We start from the raw sequence: 13447 nt of genomic DNA on the forward strand, positions 1-13447 counted from the left end.
TGCCATGTCTGGTGAGAGAGGAACCCACACCCAACCAGGTGGCATGATGACAGTTGAAGTCACCACATATGAGGAAGAGAGAGTTGGGATGAGTGGATAGAAGTTGGTCCATGTTGTCAGACAATGAAATGTAAATGGAGTCATCACTGTTTGGGGGACGGTACAGAACACATATGAACAAAAGGTGGGAGCGGAGAGGAAGCCGTAGCCAGAGGTACTCCTGGGGGTGAGGAGGAGAGAGGGCAGTGCAAGGAGAGTGAGGAAGAGAGTTTTTGATAAAGATAGCCACCCCACCACCAGGACGAGGCTCAGGTCTATCATACCGGAGGAGGGAGTAACCAGGAAGAGATATTAAGGAATCAGAGACATCTTGAAGGAGGAATGTCTCTGTTAAGCAGATCAAGTCTGGATTGTCAGAAGCAATCTGTATGGAGAGATCAGTCAGGTTTGAGCGAAGGCCCCAGATGTTTGAGGTCCATACCGTTAATGAAGAGAGAGGAGGAGCATCGGGTACAGGACAGGGGAGGGGAGGAGTAGGGTAAGATGGAGGATGAGAGGGGGAGGTAGGGAGAGCAGTTGATAGTGTGGCAGAGATTACAGAAGAGTTACAAGAAAGGGAAGGATGAGGAGGATGAAAGGTTTGATGGTGAAGGGATGAGGCACAGTGAGGGGTTGTTTGAGGGGGGGCAGAGGAAAGTAGAAGGTTGGGGGGGGGGGGGGGGTGGAGGTATGAGATAGAAGGGAGACGAAGTGGGGAGGAGGCAGCTTTGAGGAGGAGGGGGGAGGAGGGAGAATTGGAGAAGAATGGTATGGGGGGAGATTTGAATGGGAGGGGTTGTGGGGGAGTTTTGAAGGGGAGGAGTGAGGGGGGAGGTTAGGAGGGGAGGGGTAAGGGGGGAGTTTAGGAGGGGAGGGGCAAGGGGGGAGTTTAGGAGTGGAGGGGCAAGGGGGGAGTTTAGGAGTGGAGGGGCAAGGGGGGGGATTTGGAAGGGAGGGGCAAGGGGGGAGTTTAGGAGGGGAAGGTCAAGGGGGGCGTTCAGGAGTGGAGGGGCATGGGGGTGGATTTGGAGGGGAGGGGCAAGGGGGGAGTTTAGGAGGGGAAGGGCAAGGGGGGAGTTCAGGAGTGGAGGGGCAAGGGGGGAGTTCAGGAGTGGAGGGGCAAGGGGGGAGTTTAGGAGTGGAGGGGCAAGGGGGGAGTTTTGAGAGTGTAGGTGCAAGGGGGGGGATTTGGAGGGGAGGGGCAAGAGGGGAGTTTAGAAAGTGGATGATTAATGAAAGACGAACATTGATAACAAATTGGGTTTGTTGTGATTTTCAAGTTAGCAATCCGATTCAGAACGATGGAGGAGGGGTGGAATGAATGTGAATTTAGACCATGTAGTGAGGGAGACGTATAAGAGATTGAATTTCTTTTTTTTGACGTGGAATGAGTTGGAGAGGAAATTGAGAAAAGCCTTTTAAATAGGAAGAAAAACAGCGTGTTGTAATATACCACTGAATAAAACACTGAAGGGGAAAGGTTAAACATATTTAAATAATATTTAAACAGAACCGTGAACAATCTTATATGCACAAAATACCAACGGGGGGAGGGCCGAGAGGGGACCACCACGAGTCACGTGAACAGGGCAAAAGGTGGATGGCAAGGAGATAATGGGGGCGGGGCGAACAGCTCACCTGGACAGAAAGTACAGGATGAGACAAACAGCACACGTGGAGAAAGGAAAATAATGTTTTTTGTTTTTTTTGGGGGGGGGGGGGGGGGAGGATTAAAAACGTTAGACAAAGAGTATTATGTTCAGGGTAGAAGGGAAAAACTAAGAGCCAAGCAAAACACGATGTAGGGGACTTAAGTTAACAAACACCGACGGGGGTCCAAGGCCGCACACGCGGAGCAGAACACGATTAATTAATTATGAGTTACAGGAAATTCAAACCAAAACTAACTATAAACAAACAATAACGCATGGACGATAAAATAACGAGTTGAAATTTGACAAACACACGAATGAAAAAATAACCGCTTTGGATGCCTGGAGAGAACCAGGCCTCAAGGTCGGAAGCTTCAACAACTAGGCCGCGTGGCACGAAATACTCGACTATTTTTTACAGGTATGAAAGATTAACACCGATAATCTTCCAGGGACACGCAAAAGGTACACACACGTAAGATAAATACAGTTTCGACAAAAATACAAATGTGACAATTACTCAACTTCGAGCATGCGTGAAGATCGTGGAACAGCTTCGAAAAACCGTGACCACCCCGACGAGATCTCCCAAATCTCCCAATTGTAGTTGTCCGTGTCGGTTTAAAATCGTGGCCCAATAGCATATCTGAGCACAGATTCTGTAATACTAACAGCTTAACATCCGTATACATAACCCCGTTAGCCACCAAATTTACAACACAGATTCATTTGGTGCTTTGGCATAGAGACGCGGACGCCATGTAGACCCGGGTGGGCAATCGGGTCGGAATGATGGGCCATACGTGACGTCGAACCAGAGCGTGGTTGACAAAACTGTCACTGCTCCCCATGTCAATCAATGCATGACAATCGCCGTTAATCTCCACCGGCATGACAGCTTTGGCTAGCCCTTGAGGAGCAGCCGTGGTGAGGAGTGCCAGTGTCACTCGCTTGGCCTTGCTCGATTGGCAGACTTTAGCATAATGGGCATTCCGGCCACAATTATTGCACAATGCGTCTCTCGCCGGACAAAGGGACCTCAGATGTCGCCTATTGCCCCAAAAATAACATTTTGCCGTCGTCCTTCCAGGATTCACCGCAGTCGTAGAAAGGTTCGTTCTTCTCTGCGTCCGAGCTCGTGACTAGCGATTCATCCCGGCGGGTGTCTGACCGTGCGGAAGCACTCTCCACGGAGATGTCGGCTTCAGGGTGCTTTGCGGCAACAGCTGCGCTAGCCGTCAGGTATGGCCTCCCATAGGCCTCGGATCTAACCTGGGCTAGTTGGAGTACCCGGGTTTGGTCATACGCGACTTTTAAAGACGTAGTCTCTGTCTCCAACAAGAGCTGACGGATATCCGGCGACTGGAGCCCCATTAAGAAGGCGTCCCGCATGAGATCGTCGATGACCTCGACAGCCGTCGGTTCAGGCAGCCCACAGTCTTTGCCAAGATGGTCACTTCAGGGACTTTCAGGAAATATAACGGAATTTGAAGGAGGTGGATTTAGGGTGGATTCATGGGGGTAGAAATGACCAAGGTTTTGGATGGGAAGATAAGAGATAAGATTAGAAAGACATGGTGGTTGACAGCTGCTTTGAAGACCTGGAGGGATGAGTGGGATTGAAGAGAGTGGGAGTTTGTTCCAGGGGCAGGAAAAAGAGGAATGAAAGAGTGAAGGTGAGCAAAGAGTCTTGATTTTGGCATTTTCACCAGAAGAGGGTTGGTGGCAGATCTTGTGCGACATTAAAATATTTGTTGGACAGAGCTGGGGATTCGGTAGAAGACAGAAAGACCGCCAACCTACCTGCGGTGAGTGAGTGAAAGGCCCTCAGAATCAGCTTCATCGCGGGAGATACCAATGATTCTGAATGCTTTGGCGCCGACAGCGTGAAGCCGATCTAGGTGTGAGGCAGGAGTACCAGCCCAGATGGGAGAGCAGTACTCTATCTCAAGTTGCGGATGAAAGCATTGTATGTGGTGAGGAGCTCAGTTGTGCCCAGAAAGGACTTCGCATGACGGAGGATGCCCAGTCGGCGACTGGCTTTGGAGGCCAGCTTGGAAATGTGGTTTTCCCAGGAAATGTCATGTGTAACGTGTTCCTCCCCGACCTCCTGGTCTCGGTATACCTCCGAACCCCGGGAGGAGCCACGGCAGAAAAATATGTTATTCCATGTCAAAATCACTATGGAAACCACACCAAGAGGTATCAACAAACCAATAATATTGTTACAGACGTGGCTTGGATGTTATTTACCGAGCGGTTTTATGGTATGACCACGTCTGCACAAGTTACCCGATTGTGCCCGAACGTTGACTAGTCGCGCGATGCTGGCTCAATAAGAAAAAGAAGACACCCGGCTGGATTACAATAACACAATACGACACCAATGTTTCAATTCTCAAGACCTCCGGAGGAGATTATATTCGTACGGAAAGGTCAGATTACAGGGGCTAGAGGTATAATCACAGAAAGACAGGCACTTAGACACACTCTTATATTAACCCCGGACAGACGACAGACAAACGGGACAACGGCTGACTCACACGGGGGTTTGATGGCTAGGAAAGGCAGGATCGATGGCTCCAGGTCCTCCTGGGCTCGGGGCAGGGTACAGTACGGTCCGGTCCAAAGATGCGGGGAGGTCTCGTCGCGCTGGGGGTGGCGGTGGCTTCTCTCTCCAAGCTGAGGCGCATCTGTCGTCACGTCCGGCGCGGGGCCGCGTATATCCGGCGGGGAGTGACACGCCCTCGGCTCGTTAGCTCCGCCCCAGATGGAATCGGCACGTTGCTTCTCATTGGGTGCGTGGGGGGGGTTACTGGCTCCGCCCCTGACGAGGAGCTGACAGCCAGCCCCTTCGGGGTAACGCCGTGGAGCGCATGGTCATGGCGGGTAACCGAGCCGGTGTGAGGACGCACACTCCCCGCCCCTCTGTTGTTGTAGTCGTAGTTGTAGTTGTAATTGTTGTTGTAGTTGTTGTTATTGTTGTTGTTTGGGGAAGAAGATGGGAGGAGGTATGGGAAAGGTCCTAAACTCACTACTGATGCCATATAATCACATTCTGGTGCAACGAAGAGTCATAATTAATGGAGACGAGGCCTTAACTGACATAGAATAAGAATAGCTAGGAAGATGTCCGAAAGTTGTCTACGTGTGGTGCGGTGGACCTGGGCACGACATTTAATGGGGGAATAAGGGGAAGGTCGGCTCTACTGATTGTTATTTACATGCAATGGGACTAGGGAATGGGGGATTGGGGAAAGTTGGGGAGTATTGGAGAAAATAGGGGAATATTTACAAGCGGATATGGAGGCCAAATTCCATATTCGCAACATTGCACCCTTCTCTACCCTCGGGGCGTCCCGACCCGATAAATTGTTACCTACTTTAGTGTGGCACGCAATGTAGTTCCCTCTATTATTAACTCTACCCTGAGTGCGACAGTTTTACAGATATTCACAAATGAGTAAATATGTCCCCCTGCGACGTTGCACCCTTCTCCTCTCAGAAACACACCCACAGGATAACCGAATCCGGAAAGAATTCGCAAACTACACATACAGCCGGTAGGGAGCATTATTTACACGACTACGCTGCTATTTACACTACGATCCAGGACCTGTTTTTTTTTTTTTTGGAGGAACACATGCAGATGTTATGCATAGAGAGAGCGCGCTTGCCAGCATCGATACACCAACCCACGAGTGCTCTGTGGCCGACGGCCTTTAATAACGTGCAGAGCACCCTTTCCCAGCATCAAAAGCACCACCCCACCACCAATCGGTGCAGTCACCATTGTTCATTGGAATAAAAATAAATTCGACAACCCCTAACCCTGCAGGTGTCTCTTGCTCTTCGTGTGGCCTTCAGTGGTGTTAATTAACAGTGGTTCACCTTTATGGCATAGGTGCCACGTTGACCCATAGGTCCATCCCCGGGTGGTGCTTGGCCGCAAACGAACTGCGGTCCATTGTGGGTGGCCACAAACATTGCGGTCCATATGGTGTATCGATCCCGGCAGCAAACAGCGAAAGTGCAGGCCCACAACTGCGCAGCCAGCACCTCTCTCTCCTCTCTCTCTACCCCAAAGCCAGATCCTCGGAGGTGGGAGACAAAAGAAGAAACAAGTGAGTAAGGTGGTAAGGGCGCAAAAGTGCACGCAATATAAGGTAATGCACACTGGGGGCACATGGGAACCAGGTGAGACAGGTACGTTCCTATCGTACGCCCCCCCCCACCAGGTAACCTACATGGCCCCTCCCTTACCCCTTACTGTATCCACACAACACAACACTACCCATAAACATCTACTTTACAAATCAACAAACATCCCTACTGTCTTCCCCGTTCCTCCCATATACCAAATTCGTCTTCTCTCCCTCCTAACCAATCAAATTTGCCATTTTCAACTCTCATCAAAATTTGCCATCTCCAACTCAACATCAAAATTTGCCATCACCAATTCATCATCAGTCCCTCCTAGGGAGGGAGAGATGGAATCACCCCAATGTCTCATCCACGTCGTGATGCGTCTCACAAATCCAACAGCAATTCTCATTTCTGCAACACAACAAAGAAAACACAGGTGTGGAGTCATCATCATCACCTCAGGTAAGTGGCTGCGTATGGTGCGACAGGTTCATCAATCCTAACTATTTCCTAAATGACTTTAACAACTTTACACTACCCGGGGTCTTTCTCCGGCCAACCCATTGGCCCTCTTACACTATGGGTTCTAAAAACCAATTCCCATTGGCCAAACTGTGGTGCTTTTCAATTTGGGGTCTCACTCCCCCGATTCATCTCCCGGTGCCCTCGCACAATTTCTGGGCTGTGGCGTGTACCTCTCCCAGTGGGTCTACCCACCTGCACACCTCCACCACTGCGGTTGCCTCCGAGCTTACCTGCTCCTTACCCTAACCTAACTACCTGGGGAAGGCCCTCTGGCACTCTCCCCACTCGGTGCCCTCTCTGGCACTGGGCTACCCGGGTCCATCCTCCGGATCCTCGGGCCCCATCCACAACTCTACCGGCTCCCAGAGCCCACCTGCGGCCTCACCTGGCCGACATCCTCACAGTGGTGGAGTGCCCAACCAACTACACACACTAACAGGCTACACGCCCAGCCATTTCCACAACACTAATGCACCCATCCACAATACCATTCTGCAACCGCACCACAAATGCCAATATCCAACCACAATTTACCTGCACCCTCTACCTAACACTTACACTACCCGCCCCGGGTACTCGTGAAAGGGGTCCACTCTTCCCCCATCCACTCCTTCGCACCATGCACACCACTCCGTACCACTTACTCCAACTCTCTCCACACACCTGTACCTGCACACCTGTGCTCTCACACCTGGTGCCACCTGCACCCTTCTCTCCCCAAGCGCATTCGCGCTGATCCACAACACTCACTACTCCACAAACTGCTCCACACTGCTCCACACACCTGTCCAGTTGCACACCTGTGCAATCACACCTGTACAATCCTCACACACACGGCATCATCTCAGCTAACTACTCCCTTCTGAAACTTGCGCTTCCCAGTCGTCCCTTTAAACTATTGCGCTCCCACGTCATTATCATCCACACTAATCTACCTGCGTCCCTACTACAGGTATCAGTCACTAACTAAACTTAACGTCACCTAATGTCACCTTCTCTAGATCCCTATCAATATAACCTAACCCACCCGGGCTAGTTTCCACTGCCATACACCCCATAAGCTATTGCTCCTTTGCCCCCCACATGGGACGGATGGTGGATTTGCCATCCCACCACATCGGGGGTCTCTCACTACCAATTTTGCACATCAAATTTCAACAAATCAAGAATTTGCCAATCACTGCCCATCATCTGCCAATCACTACTGCCAATCCCTTGCCAATCATCAAATTTTGTTTTTCTCTAATTTTGGGTCCAAAACACTAACCTCATCACCCAGTCTACTCACTACTACCTCTCGGTGCGCCAATCCCTGTCCAAAGCCCGGCTTCGTAAAGCCAAGCAATGGATGCTGGTTGTTTTGTGCCTGCGGCTGGATGCGTCCGGCATTCGGGACAGGGACGGGGGCTTACCCGGGCCGAGATCCCACGCACCACCTCGGCGTGGAGCCATCCAATGTCCCGATCTCGACCTGCCGGCACGTCTCAACAGAACGTGGTCGCCATAACGACCCTTCCTATCGGGCTGCCCGCTCCGCCTAGTGGAGCACGGACGCGGCCGTTCAAAGCGAGGCCCAGCACGCACCGAGGGCCCGATTCGGCTATAAGTCGTTCTAAACTCTACCCCGTCTAACGTCGATGCTTCACCTGCATGCTTACATCCCGCAGCCCGTTCCTTGCTCACACATCCAGCCGTGCCCATGCTCCTCGTACCTTTCCTTACACACCCAGGTACACCCATTCCACTCACAGCCTTGGTCACACACCTGACCACCGAACACCTTGGCACACATTCGTTGGTCGCACACCTCACCAAAACACCTCTTCGCACCCCCTCCTCGGTCACCTCCTCTGTGACAATCACAGGTGTGCTCTCATTCGCACACCCAACCACGTGCCTCACCACCAACTCCAGCGTGCATTCCCACTCACGCTCTACCATTCCAGGTGTGCATCCTTCCATCCCAGGTGTACATCCTCGCTCACCTGTCACAACTAACTCACGCTCCATGTCACTCTCACTACTTTCACCTCCATTCCTGACAGCGCACTCACCCTTACTCTTGACAGCGCACTCTTTCCCCATGCACCTGCCCGTCACACTCCTTTCTCGCGCACACTCTCCCGTTACACCCTCTGTAACACTCACCACACCGCGCTTCCACGTGCTCCCTCGCACACACGCTACGACCGACTCACTCTCGCCAGCACACTCACTCCTTGGCACGCACTTTTTCCTCACACACCCCAGAGTCGGACTTTCTTGCACACCGCCATTTTCGCACACCAGACCTGTCGCACACTTCACCAACGGCCTCTCACGAACACCCGGGTCTATCTCGACCCCCAAGCCTCTTAAATCACCTGGCGCATCATACGCACGACCATATTGGTCACCACTTACACCGGGTCCTCTTCCTCTTCGCTTCTCCTCCATCACCTGCGAATCCCTCATCCGGTTAACGAGCACATCACGATCCAAACACAGACTTTGGACCAATTCTTTTATCTCCTCTTTTATCTCTTTGTTATCCCCTCTCCGTCGCTTCTTAATTTCGCTCATCCCTTCTTCCACTTCTTCTAATTTTTGCTTCATCTCCTTCATCTCTTCGTGCGCCCCTTTAAGTTCTTCCTCTAACTCCACTTTATTTTTTCCTATGTGCTCCCGCACCTCCCGCTCTTTAACCTCCATTACCTCTACCACCTTGTCCATTTTCCTCGTCAGGTCCTCATGTACCGTCTGGCACTCTTTTTTAATTACCCCTACGTCCTTTTTCATCTCCTTCTGTGTCGATTTTAAACCCTCTATTACCGCTGTGTTCTTCTTTACCTGGTCCCCCAACTCCTTTTGTCCCACTGTCAGTTGTTCTACTCCCAGCGTCAACTCCTCTATACCACCTTGCAATTTTACAGTCCCCTTTCTCACCTCTTTCTCCATGCGCTCCTTACAGTGCCTCACCTCCTCGCGCACTCCTCCGACCTCCTCACTCACTCCTCTTCTGATCTCCTCTCCCATCACTTGCATCTCCTGCCCAGATGCCACCCTCATCTGCTCTATTTCCTCCCTGTGAGCATCCAGTTTGGTTTCTACCCCCATTCTGACCCCCTCTATCTGCTGCTCCATTTGTTTAACTTCCCTTTCCGCTTGGTCCCTCATGTCCCTCAATTTGCCTTCCATACTGTTTTCTAACCCCTCTAACCCATTTTTCACTCCCTCTATCTGATTCTCCTGGGCAGCCATTCTATTTTCTACCCCCTCTAACCCCTTTTGCATCCCTTCCATTTGATTCTCTTGAGCGGCCATTCTGTTTTCTACCCCCGTTAACCCATGTTTCACCTCTTTTATCCCGTTGTCTAACCCCTCAAAATTATTGTCTAACTTCCCAAATTTCTTGTCTAACTTCTCAAAATTATTGTCTAACCCCTCACTGGTACCCCTCGCTTCGTCCCTCATTACCCCCATTTGCTCACTCTGAGCATCCATCCGGTTCCCCATTACCCCCATTTGGTTTCCCAAGTCATTCCTCAGGTCTTCACTTGTCTGGACCATGAGCGCCTTTATTTGTTCCATAAATAGGACCCAATCCATCGGCGGCGCTGCTACGGTCGCGGGCGCGGTGACCAGCGAGGCGCCATTTTGTGCGTTTGCTACCCCCGCTGTTTCGCTCTCCTCACGTGTCTCAATTTGGTCCTGGACCGACCCTGCTTCACTCTCCCCTACCGGACCCCAGCCGTCTTGATCCGCCATAGCGCGACTTTCAAAATTCGGGTTTTGTAAAACAAAACAAATTTCGGCCGCTCCAAATTTTGACCAAATTTTTTTTTTTTTTCCTCTATTCGTTTTTTTTTTTTCAAAATTTGGTCGGGCCTCGAATCTCACTCCCGACACCAATTGTTACAGACGTGGCTTGGATGTTATTTACCGAGCGGTTTTATGGTATGACCACGTCTGCACAAGTTACCCGATTGTGCCCGAACGTTGACTAGTCGCGCGATGCTGGCTCAATAAGAAAAAGAAGACACCCGGCTGGATTACAATAACACAATACGACACCAATGTTTCAATTCTCAAGACCTCCGGAGGAGATTATATTCGTACGGAAAGGTCAGATTACAGGGGCTAGAGGTATAATCACAGAAAGACAGGCACTTAGACACACTCTTATATTAACCCCGGACAGACGACAGACAAACGGGACAACGGCTGACTCACACGGGGGTTTGATGGCTAGGAAAGGCAGGATCGATGGCTCCAGGTCCTCCTGGGCTCGGGGCAGGGTACAGTACGGTCCGGTCCGGTCCAAAGATGCGGGGAGGTCTCGTCGCGCTGGGGGTGGCGGTGGCTTCTCTCTCCAAGCTGAGGCGCATCTGTCGTCACGTCCGGCGCGGGGCCGCGTATATCCGGCGGGGAGTGACACGCCCTCGGCTCGTTAGCTCCGCCCCAGATGGAATCGGCACGTTGCTTCTCATTGGGTGCGTGGGGGGGTTACTGGCTCCGCCCCTGACGAGGAGCTGACAGCCAGCCCCTTCGGGGTAACGCCGTGGAGCGCATGGTCATGGCGGGTAACCGAGCCGGTGTGAGGACGCACACTCCCCGCCCCTCTGTTGTTGTAGTCGTAGTTGTAGTTGTAATTGTTGTTGTAGTTGTTGTTATTGTTGTTGTTTGGGGAAGAAGATGGGAGGAGGTATGGGAAAGGTCCTAAACTCACTACTGATGCCATATAATCACATTCTGGTGCAACGAAGAGTCATAATTAATGGAGACGAGGCCTTAACTGACATAGAATAAGAATAGCTAGGAAGATGTCCGAAAGTTGTCTACGTGTGGTGCGGTGGACCTGGGCACGACATTTAATGGGGGAATAAGGGGAAGGTCGGCTCTACTGATTGTTATTTACATGCAATGGGACTAGGGAATGGGGGATTGGGGAAAGTTGGGGAGTATTGGAGAAAATAGGGGAATATTTACAAGCGGATATGGAGGCCAAATTCCATATTCGCAACAATATATTAAGAATCACACAGGGATAACGATACAACAATTATAGCAATCTACAATACAATCAATATCTCAAGGTGGTACCATCTATTAAAGTAATAGAACTCACTGCTCTCCCAGTGAATATGACTGAACACTCCTCAATGTCTCTGTAACTCAATGGTGCTCCCGGCGAAGAGGTGATGAGGCGAGTAAGGAGGTGTAGGCAAGGCGGGGACCGTCACGTGGTCCCAACCAACAGCAAATTAGCGGTGGAAAGAGGACTCCCAAAGACGCGATCCAAACGTGCACATTCACCGTTCAACCGGCGAACCGCACCGTATTCTTCAAACGCCGCTGTCGCACACACACGTCCCCGACAAACTACCGGAGGGCGAGACCAGCGGACGCGGCAAAACCTTGTTCCGCGAACGACGTGCGAGGTTCCCAAAATGGCGGACGGCTTACTCGAGCCGCAGCCTCTAGGCGAGGATTCTCCGGAATCTCATGCCTGTACCTGACTACGCAGGCTTTTTTTAATACTCCAGCAATAACACCGATCGCACGATTCTTTTCACGGACTCAAAGTTCACTCGCGACGTTCACTCCCAGCCGCTCCGTACGGAGCTTCAAGACGCGTCTTTTTTTTTTTCCTCACGCCTTCTTCCTCTTCCTCTCTCCCTCGTCGTCTTTTTATTTATTTATTTATTTATTTATACAAGATCAAGGCTCGTGAAAGAGCTAACATTAATCGCACAAAAAGTCAAACCGACACACAAAACACAAAAAATAAGGGAAGCGGCAGACAAGATGGGGAGAGAGGGGGAAGGACACAAACACAACATTTGAGAGCAGGGACAACGGGAGAAATGTGGGAGGGCGAGGGCTTTGGGGGAGGTGGGAGAGGTATAAAACATATGAACACTGCAAGGACTTCCAGGAACGAAGTTGGAATTTCCAAAAAGTGGATCTGGGGTGAAATTAGCGGGGGTAGAAAAGATCAAGGTTTTGGATGGGGGAAGATAAGAGATGGTGGTGAACAGCTGTTTTAAAGACGTGGAGGGAGGAGTGGGATTGAAGAGAGTGAGGGAGTTTGTTCCAGAGGCGGGAGAAAAGGGGAATGAAAGAGTGAAGGTGAGCAGAGAGCCTAGATTTTGGCAGTTTAACCATAAGAGGGTTGCTGGCAAATCTTGTGCGACCTGGAGGAATATTTGAGGGACAGAGCACAGAGAGAGCTGGAGGAGCAAGGCCGGAGAGGAGTCAGTAGAAGACAGAAAGACCACCAACCTGCCTGCGGTGTGAGTGAAAGGCCCTCGGAGTTCACTTCATCGCAGGAGATTCCAATGATTCTGAAAGCTTTGGTTTCAACAGCATGAAGCCGAGCTAAGTGTGAGGCAGGAGCACCAGCCCAGAGGGGGGAACAGTATTCTATTGAGCTGCGGATGAAAGCCTTGTATGTGGTGAGGAGCTCAGGTGTGCCAAGGAAGGACTTCGCACGACGGAGGATACCCAGTCGGCGACTGGCTTTGGAGGCCAGCTTGGAAATGTGGTTTTCCCAATAAAGATCATGGCAGATAGTGAGACCCAAAAGCTTGAGTGACAGAACTTCTTGGAGAGGATTGTTGAGAAAGTAGATGGGAGGGTTTTCCAGTCGGTCCTTTCGGAGAGACATTGTTAGAGTGTGCGATTTGTCAGGATTGAAAGACATGGTCCACTTGTTTGACCAGTCTGATTTTTTTCCAGGTCTGCAGAGAGTGAGGAGGCTGCAGACTGCCGATCTGAGGGATGAGGAATGGAGCGGCAGATAGTGGAGTCATCAGCAAAGAGATAGAGAGGATTTTCCAGAGAGTCGGAGAGATCATTGATGAAGACCAGAAATAGTACAGGGCCCAGAACACTACCTTGGGGAACTCCAGCCAGAACAGGGAGGGAAGGGGAGATGAGATAAATCCATTCGGCTTCCTGTCTCCGGCAGGAGAGTCTTCCGGAGAGTCTTCCAGGAGTCTCTTCCGGCCAGAGACAGGAGTCTTCCGGCTTCCTGTCTCTCTTTCATGATCGCTTTTTACCTTTTAACCACAATAACCATTTCCCTTAAACAACAATAACCA

Source organism: Myxine glutinosa, chromosome 2 (assembly GCF_964187855.1).
Source record: "Myxine glutinosa chromosome 2, kmMyxGlut1.1, whole genome shotgun sequence".
NCBI lineage: Eukaryota > Metazoa > Chordata > Myxini > Myxiniformes > Myxinidae > Myxine > Myxine glutinosa.